The 9781-nt window shown below is 49.5% G+C and overlaps 1 pseudogene; it reads right to left on the bottom strand.

Annotated features, from left to right (window-relative positions):
• Positions 1-2205: 2205 nt before the first annotated feature.
• LOC141986186 (uncharacterized) lies at positions 2206-6373 on the bottom strand (annotated as a pseudogene).
• Between the last annotated feature and the right edge of the window lie 3408 nt (positions 6374-9781).

Consider the following 9781-nt stretch of genomic DNA (forward strand, 5'->3'; position numbering starts at 1 on the left):
CCTTGAACCAATTAAACTATGACCAGCCCCTTAGCATGCAGAGGGCTATAATGTATTTAATTTATAGCCACTCCTTGCTGCTATTTATTTTGTATCTGTAAAATACAAACCCAGTACCATGTGAATCCTAGTAAGTCACACCATGTTTAGAGCAAGTGTTTTTCAAGGTTTTATTGGTAGGGCAATTTTAAAAATGCTTGCCCCAGAGGCCGGATTGTGGAATATATGTAGTGGCCTACACTGTGGAGGAACACATCTCAGCATGAACACCAGGAAGCAGTATGATTCCTGCTGTTCCCTAGTGCACTCGGAGGGAAAGTTATTAAGCCCCTTACAGCAGGAACTGAATCTGGAGAGTGATAGGCCATTTGGATTTACTGTGGTGATAGCAAGGCCAGACTATTCACAGAGAGAATGTTGTGGGGAGCTGTGCCTCATCAGCTTCTATCTGCAGAGAACAGCCATAGACAAGGAACCTGCTCCTTTAAGGGTATGTCTACGCTACGAAATTAGGTTGATTTTATAGAAGTCGATTTTTAAAAATCAGTTTTATACAGTTGATTGTGTATGTCCCCACTAAGCACATTAAGTTGGCGGAGTGTGTCCTCAATACCATGGCTAGCATCGACTTATGGAGCGGTGCACTGTGGGTAGCTATCCCACAGTTCCCTCAGTCCCCGCTGCCCATTGGAATTCTGGGTTAAGCGCCCAATGCCTGATGGAGCAGTTCAACTATAGGCTGAGCAAGTGCAGAATGGTGGTAGAATGTGCCTTTGGATGTTTAAAAGCTCACTGGTGCTGTTTGCTGACTAGATTAGACCTCAGCACAACCAACATTTCCATTGTTATTGCTGCTTGCTGTATGCTCCATATCGTCTGTGAGAGTAAGGGGGAGACATTTATGGCAGGGTGGGAGGTTGAGGCAAACCGCCTGGTGGCCGATTTTGAGCAGTCAGACACTAGGGCAATTAGAAGAGCACAGGTAGGCGTGCTGCGCATCAGAGAGGCTTTGAAAACCACTTTCATGACTGGCCAGGCTATGGTGTGACAGGTGTGTCTGTTTGTTTCTCCTTGCTGCAAATGTGCTCCCTTTGTTGATTTTAATTCCCTGTAAGCCAACCACCCTCCCCCGCTTCGATGTAGTAAATAGTGTAAAAAATATTAAAAAAGTGACATAACTGACAAGGTAGCCTGGGTGGGGTGCGGGAGGAGGGAAGGACAAGGGCACGTTGCTTATTGTAGCCACACTACAAATCAAAACTGTTTGAATGACAGCCTTCTGTTACTTGGGCCATCCTCTGGAGTGGAGTGGCTGGGTGCCAGAAGCCTCCCCCCCCCCCCGCACCATGTTCTTGGGTTTCTGGGTGAGGAGGCTATGGAACTTGGGGAGGAGGGCAGGCAGTTGTACAATGAATGCAGCAGTGGTCTGTGCTCTTGTTGGCTTTCCTGCAGCTCCAACAGACGCTTCATCATGTCAGTTTGCTCCCCTATTAGCCTCAGCATTGTCTCCTGCCTCTGGTCTTTGTGCTCACATAATGCTTTCCTGGCCTCTGCCACTGAATGCCTCCATGCATTAAGCTGTGCCCTATCAGTGCAGGAAGACTGCATGAGCTCGGAAAACATGTCATCGTCAGTGTGGTTTTTTTCGCCTTCTAATCTGCGATAACCTCAGGGACGGAGATGATAGGGGGAGCGTAGACACATTTGCACCTGGGGGGAGATAAAAAGGGAGAGTAAAATTTAAGATGATACATTGCTGAGAACAAAAGGGATACTCTTTCACAGTGAATCAAGCAATTCACAGCAGACAGCACATGTGTTTTAGGTACAAGGTCACATTTTGCCTTTTATATTGAGTGCCTGCCGGTATGGTTACACATCACACATGGCTGGGCAACATAACTTGGTTTCCAGTCAGCCATAGTAAGCCAAAGGGTATGCGGGGTTGGCTTCTTCCACCTTCATAACTTGTGGGAATGGATTCAAACTGGAGCGCCATCCTTTCCCAGAGCAAGCAATGCCAGTTGGATTTCACATTTAAAAGGAGGAGCTGCAGTTTTCGGGTGGATGTACAGCATACACCTCCCCCCACGCCTCTGCATGGCTATTCTCTGGGATGATCCCTTCACCCCTCCCCCTGCTGCGTCACTGTTCTCCAGGATGATCCATTTTAGCCATTTGCAAACAACCCAGAACGGGGTCCTTTTACTGTTCCCTTACAAAAGTTCCCCTATTTTCAACTAGGGTCGGGGTCCCGCCTTGGGAGGCTATTGGCTCCAGGGTGATGAAAAGGTCCTGGCTGCCGGGGAGAATGGATTCACCACTTGCCTACTGGGCATTCTCCTCCTCCTCCTCCTCCTCTTCCTCATCCACAAAATACTCCTCCGTTTTTGTGTGAGACTCCCTCCTTGCAGGTGTCCATCGACAGTGGTGGGGTAGTGGTCGGGCCCCCCTCTAGAATGCCATGCAGGTGATCATAGAAGCGGCATGTATGGGGCTCTGACCCGGAGTGACCATTTGCCTTCTTTGTCCTTTGGTAGCCTTGCCTGAGCTCCTTAACTTTCATGCGGCACTGCTGTGTGTCCGTGTTGTAGCGTCTCTCCACCATGCCCTGTGTGATTTTTGGCATATATATTAGCATTTCTTCTTTTTGATCGGAGTTCTGCCTGCACAGATTCTTCTCCCCAAACAGCAATCAGATTCAGTGTCTCCCTTTCAGTCCATGCTGGAGCTCATTTGTGATTCTGGGGGGACTGCTTGGTCACCTGTGCTGCTGAGCTCACCACACTGACCAAACAGGAAGCTAAATTCAAAAGTTGCCAGGGCTTTTCCTGTGTACCTAGCTAGTGCATCGGAGTTGAAAGTGCTGTTCAGAGTGGTCATGTTGGAGCACTCTGGGATAGCTCCCGAAGGCCAATACTGTCAAATTGCGTCTGCACTACCCCAAATTCGACCCAGCAAGATTGATTTTATTGCTACTCCCCTCGCCGGGGAGGAGTACAGAAGTTGATTTTAAGAGCCCTTCAGGGGTTGGTTGGGTAGATGCATTCATTTTAAATTTGACCTAACCCCACAGTGTAGACCAGGGCTAAGTGACTGAATGTGCTGGGTAAGTTGCCCAGGGAAACTACTTCCCCCATTGGACTAAAATTTTGGTAAGGGGAAGATAACATAATTCCCTCTGTTGCTTTCATGTACGTGCATACACAGCACTAACAAACATTTGTGCATATCTGTGAACACGCTTTGATTAAAAAAATCTGACAAATACTGGTAAATGTACATGTGTGGGAGGTGGGGAGTATTATTTTACTGAAGTGTGGGCCCACAAACACTGACTGTCCCTTCAAGTAACCAAATTCCTCAGCACTCAAAAGAAAGTTTAGTATACTAAGCAATTCTAGACCTAAATATCCATGTCTCCTAAATTGATATGCAAACTTTGGTGGTGCCAACAACAGCTGCCTTATTAAAGCTATTTTGATGATCTATTAAGGGCTCAATGTCTTAACCCCTTTTCTGGATCATCTTTCCATGGCCAATCTCACTGAAGAGATTAGTGCTAGCTAGTAATGAGTGTTTTTTTCCAAAAGGTTCAGGGATGCAACTTGTTTTGAATTCTTATCTGTAGTTTCCTGACTTTTTGAGTTTGCAAAATTGGATAAAAACATTTAAAGAACTTCCCCCCCCCAAAAAAAGATTTCCAGTATTTCCAGCTTCTGGTTGGGATAGACATACTGAATGTGCAGTACTTTGAGGTGATTGGTCACTTCTCGTCTCGGCCAAACCCAAGAATTGTAGCCATGTGCAATAGAATTTATTTTTGCACAATTTTTCAACTTTTTTTGGAAACTCAAAGTGAATTGTGTTTTGAACAACAGTTCAGATCTAATTTTTTTCAACCTGTATCTTTTTGCCTATTAGCCTTGGGGCACTAAAGCCTGGCATTTGACAAAAAGATCTAACAGTGGTCAGTGATTGTAAATTGGGTTCTAGCTCATTTTCTTTTTACCTTTTATCCTGCAATATCTGCCCTCTGGTGCATTGTTGCTTAAATACCTTAATTGTTTTGGGATATGTCTTTGTGGCAAGATGGCTGATTTTAGTTTGGTGGGTCCTGCGCTTTTCTGGGCGTGGAGCTAAGATGCCACCCTTTGCCCCTGCTCTTGGGTGCCGAGGGCCCCTCTCCTAGCCCAGGAAGGTGGTAGAGGACGGAAGTGGGGAAGGGGTCTGGGTTTGCTCCTCGCTCTAAGTCCCAGCCCCTCCCAACCCCTGTGGGTTTCTTACCCTCATCCCCCTTAGATGCTTGGGGGAAGGGAGTCTCCCTGTCCTGCTGGGCAGCATCTCCCTTACTCCAATTCTCAGGTCTTCCAGATCTCTCAACACACCTCCAAGCTCCAGTCCTTTCTCCTTCCTCCTCCGTCTGCCTGACGCAGGGGGTTTTATTAGGTTCCTAACAGGGCCTTAATTGACTGCAGGTGCTCCAATTAACCTGCAGCCACCTTCCCTAGTCTACAGGGAACCACACCTTAATTAGCCTTGAGCTTATATATCTAGCACTCTCCCACTGCTACCTGGCCCTCCTGTATCATCCCCCCCCCCGCCGCTCAACACCACGGTGCTGGGCTACTTTGGACGAGAGACAGCGTTGTCATGACAGGCTGTCCGCATTGCTGTGTTGGCTTCCAGCTCTATGCTGTATCCAGAAGTGGAAAGGTTGTAGGGATAGAAACCATCTAGTCACTCGTGCATTCCTCTCCTTGTTTGTGCATCCATTGGAGTGGGGCATGATCTGTTACAAGGGTGAACTGCCGCCCAAGCAGGTAGTACCATAGAATCTCCATGGTCCATTTAACCGCTAGGCATTCTTTTTCTACTATGGTGTATCCTTGCTGCCTGGGCAGGAACTTTCAGTTAAGGTAAAGGATTGGGTGCTCCTCATCCCCCACCATCTGTGAAAGGACGGCTCCAAGTCCTACCTCTGAGGTGTCTGTTTGTAGGATGAATTCCTTTTTAAAATCTGGGGCTATGAGCACTGGATGATTGCAAAGGGCCATCCTTAGGTCTGTGAAAGCTTCTTCTGCCGCTTCAGTCCACTTAACTGTCTCCGGGTCCCAAGCTCTTATCAGGTCCATCAGAGGTGCTGCCCTTGTGGCAAAGTGCGGGATGAACCGGCGATAGTACCCCACTATCCCTAAAAATGCTCTGACTTGCTTCTTGCAGGTCAGGCGGGGCCATTCCTGTATTGCCTTCACTTTGCTCCATTGGGGCTTCACCAGGCCCCTTCCGACTACATACCCAAGGTATCTGGCCTCGGCTAACCCTAGTGCACATTTGGATGGGTTAGCGGTGAGACCAGCCTGTCTAAGAGCATCTAGTACCGTTTCCACTTTACCCAGGTGCGTCTCCCAGTCAGGGCTATGGATTACCACATAATCTAAATAGGCAGCAGCATACTTGGCATGGGGTCAAAGTAATTGGTCCATCAATCGTTGGAAAGTCGCGGGGGCCTCATGGAGCCCAAAAGGGAGGACGGTATATTGGAAAAGGCCATCGGGTGTAGAGAAAGCGGTTTTTTCTTTGGCATCCTCAGCCAGGGGGATCTGCTTGTAGCCTTTTGTCAAGTCCAAGGTGGTTAAGTATTAGGCCTTACCTAATGATCCACCAGCTCATCAATACGTGGTTTTGGGGAGGCATCAAATTGGGGTACCTCATTTAACTTCCAGAAGTCATTACAAAACCTCAGGCTGCCATCAGGCTTGGGGACCAAGACAATAGGACTGGATCACTGGCTGTGTGATTCCTCAATCACTTCAAGTTCCAGCATCTTCTTTACTTCTGCCCTAATTTCTTTTCTTTTTGCCTCTGGTATGCGATAGGGTTTTATTGTCACCCTTGCTCCGGGACACGTGATGATGTGGTGCAGGATCAGCGTCATACGGCCTGGTTGTCTGGAGAACACGTCTTGGTTCCTCTGGATCATTTCGACAACCTCTGTTAGTTGTTCTGGGGCTAATTTGGGAGATATCTTTACCTGCCCTTGTGGGCCATCTGCCTGGGATGGAACTGGCAGAACAGCCAGGCACGTCTCCCGATCATGCCAGGCTTTCAGTAAGTTGACGTATATCTGTTCTGGCCTTCGGCGGTCTGGCTGCTTCACCTTATAATTCACCTACCCAATGGCTTCCACGATGTCATAGGGTCCATGCCAACTGGCAAGGAGCTTACTTTCTGTTGTTGTTACCAGCACCCGTTCTCCTGATTGAAATTTCTGTGTTCTTGCCCAACGATTGTAGTTGGTTCGTTGGGACTCTTGTGCTTTTTCCAAATGCTCTTGTACTATGGGGATCGCTTGGGCTATTCGTTCTTTCATCTGGGCTACATGTGTAATGACGTTCTTCCCCGGGTTGGGTTGTTCCTCCCATTCTTCCTTTGCGATGTCTAATATGCCACGTGGATGGCATCCACACAGTAACTCGAAGGAGAGAATCCAGTAGATGCTTGGGGAACTTCTTGTATTGCAAACACCCACCTCCCAGTCTTTTCCATCTTGGGCCACCACCCTTCAGATCATGCTCTTGAAAGTTCAGTTAAATCGCTCAATCAGACCATCTGTTTGGGGATGGTAGACCGAGGTTCGCAAGGCTTCGATGTGGAGCAAGGTACATAAGTCTTTCATTACTCTCAACATGAAGGGAGTCCCTTAGTCTGTCAGGATCTCCTTAGGGATGCCTACCCTAGCAAAAACCTGCACCAGTTCTTTTGCAATCACCTTGGACGTGGGGTTTCTTAAAGGAATGGCTTCAGGGTACCGTGTAGCCATTCTGTAGTCCAGAATGAGGAGTATGCTTCAGTGGCCCCGAGCCGTTCTTTCTAGTGGGCCCACTAGATCCATTGCTATCCTTTCAAAAGGTACTTCAATTATAGTCAAGGGTACCAACGGGGCACTTAACTGATGTCGGGCGCGATGCAGCTGGCACTCTGGGCTGGAGGTGCAATAGTGCTTGACTTCTGCCCATACCCCCGGCCAGCAGAACCTCCTTAGGACTCTATCCAGGGTCTTGTCTACTCCTAAATGTCCCCCAAACAGATGACTGTGAGCTAACTCTAATACGGCCCTTGTGTGCTTCTGTGGTACCAAGAGCTGTTCTACTACTTCCCCCGCATATTGGCACTACCCGGTACAACAGATCCCGATTGATTATCTAGTAGGGCCCTGGGCCTTTGGTTTTCCCTTCTACTTGCTCGCCATTTACTTCTACTACCTCCTCCCTCACATTTGCAGTGGGTCATTGGCTTGGTCCTGCCCAAAACAGTCGCGTGCGGGACCGATCTGGCCTGATCCTATTGGAAGGGGCTCCCCTCCTTCTCTTGGGGTGCTTCCACTTGTGCTGTGGGCCATTTCTGGGTCTCCTCAGGACCTCCTCCCAACTAGGGCAGCTCTTTGGTTTGCTGCCAAAATCCTGGTTCCTAGTCTTTTGTCTGCCTCCTTTCCCGTCTGGATTTCCAAGACTTCCCAGGTGGTGAAAATAGCTCAGGGGAAAATCCAGCAAAAATTGTGGTAGGGTCATCCATAGGTGGCTCAGACTCTGCTCTGGGTTTAATTTCCTCCCCTAACTCAGTGGGCGGGGGGGGGGAGATGGGGGTGTAAGCTCTCGAACCCAGGAAAGTCCCTGCCAATTAAGGCCGGCTAGGGGACCACCCCTGCAGTCATCTTTGTAGTGTTTCCCTGGATCTCAATCCATACTGGAGTTGTGGGGTAGAAATTTACTGTGCCACAGACACAAGAACACTCCAGTGTTCTTGGCCTGGCTCAGTTGGTCTTGCCCCACTAACTTCCCTGAGACCAATGTGACAGCACTCCCAGAGTCCACCAAAGCTATGGTCCGGATGCTGTTCATTTTTACCGGCCTGTTGTACTCATGTGAAGCCATTGCGACGGCTACCAGGCTGATTAGTCCACATTGGTCCCCGGGATCCCCCAGATTACATTGCATTACATTACTCCTTCCTATTGGGCCACTGGGCTGCTATATGCCCCAACTCCCCACACTCATAACAGTGATATCTTATCCCAGAGGTTGCCCTCTGACTCGCTCCCCCAACTCTCTCTCCCTGGACCCCCAGGTCCTCTTGGGGCCTCAAGCCACTCTTTGGGGCCTGCTCTTCTGGCTATAGCTTTCCTGGTGTTCTCGATGATCTGGGTCCTCGGGGTTTCCTGAAACACCGTGTTCCACCTCCTGGGGTTTCGAACAGTTCACGGGCTACCAGTTGTCTCTCGACTAGGGTGACCAGTTCATCATAGGTGGAGGGGTCATTCTGGCCTCCAGGCTCGGAGGCCCAAGGGTAGTCCCCTCATATAGTGGTCCAGACCAGGAACTCCATCATTTTCTCTGAGCTGAGAGCCTCTGGGTGTAACCACTTCTGGGCTCGGTGAATTAGGTCAAATAGTTGTGATCATGGTGTCTTGTCTTCGCAGTACTGCCATTCATGGAACCTCCGTCATTACCCCTGCCCTGGCCAGGATCTCCACCTTCAGTCAGGGTAATCTGCCACCTCCTCTGTAGTCATATCCTAGTAGGCCTTCTGGGCCTCCCTGCACAAAAATGGGCAAGGACGCCTGACCACTGGTCTCAGGGCCAGGCCTCCCTCAGGGCTGTCCTCTCGGAGGCCAGGAGGTATGCCTCCACATCATCCTCCTGTGTCACTTTCTGCAGACAGTAGCTGGCCCTGTATGGTCTGCGTCCTATCATATCCGCGGCTCCTCTCTGCAAGGGCCTTCACCTAGTTCACTAGTTCCTGCAGCATGGCTCAATCTTGGGTGGCCTGGGTCATCAGCAGGTGATTGGTCTCTTGCTGCAGCTGAATGGCCTCCTGCTGGGCAGCTGCCTGGACCCAGGTAGCCTCCTGCTGGGCAGCAGTGGCTTACACCAGTGCTTTGACCACATCCTCCATTTTGAGGCAGGGTGGTTGTGACCCCCCCCTGGACTATGTTCATGGTGCAGAAATCCCACAGCTGATGCCACATGTGGCAAGATGGCCAATTTTAGTTTGGTGGGTCCTGTGCTTTTCTGGGCGTGGAGCTAAGATGCCACCCTTTGCCCCTGCTCTTGGGTGCCGAGGGCCCCGCTACTAGCTCGGGAAGGTGGTAGAGGAGGGAAGCGTGGGAGGGGTCTGGATTTGCTTCTCGCTCTGAGTCCCAGCCCCTCTCAACCCCTGTGGGTTTCTTACCCTTATCCCCCTTAGGTGGGGTTACCCTCGATCCTTAGATGTGGGGCGGTGGGGACGGGAGTGGAGGGGAGGGAGTCTCCCTGTCCTGCTGGGGCATGGTCTCCCTTACTTCAGTTCTCAGGTCTTCCAAATCTCTCAACACACCTCCCAAGCTCCAGTCCTCTCTCCTTCCTCCTCCTCTGTCTGCCTAACACAGGGGGTTTTATTAGGTTCCTAACAGGGCCTTAATTGACTGCAGGTGCTCCAATTAACCTGCAGCCACCTCCCCTACTCTACAGGGAACCACGCCTTAATTAGGCTTGAGTTTATATATCTAGCACTCTCCCACTGCTCCTTGGCCCTCCTGTATCACATCTTGTATCACCCTCCATTCTCTAGGCAAGTCTATGATGCTTAAGTCTATTTCTAATTGTTCACAACCCACTGATAATAAAAACTGACTCTCCGTCCACTTTTGGAGCTAAGTGCTTGTTTACATCAAGATTATATCTGACTGGAACATAACTAACCTGGGACAGTATTGTTAACCCTTTTTGATCTAAGCAGCTAG

Source organism: Natator depressus, chromosome 4 (genome assembly GCF_965152275.1).
Source record: "Natator depressus isolate rNatDep1 chromosome 4, rNatDep2.hap1, whole genome shotgun sequence".
Classification (NCBI taxonomy): Eukaryota; Metazoa; Chordata; order Testudines; family Cheloniidae; genus Natator; species Natator depressus.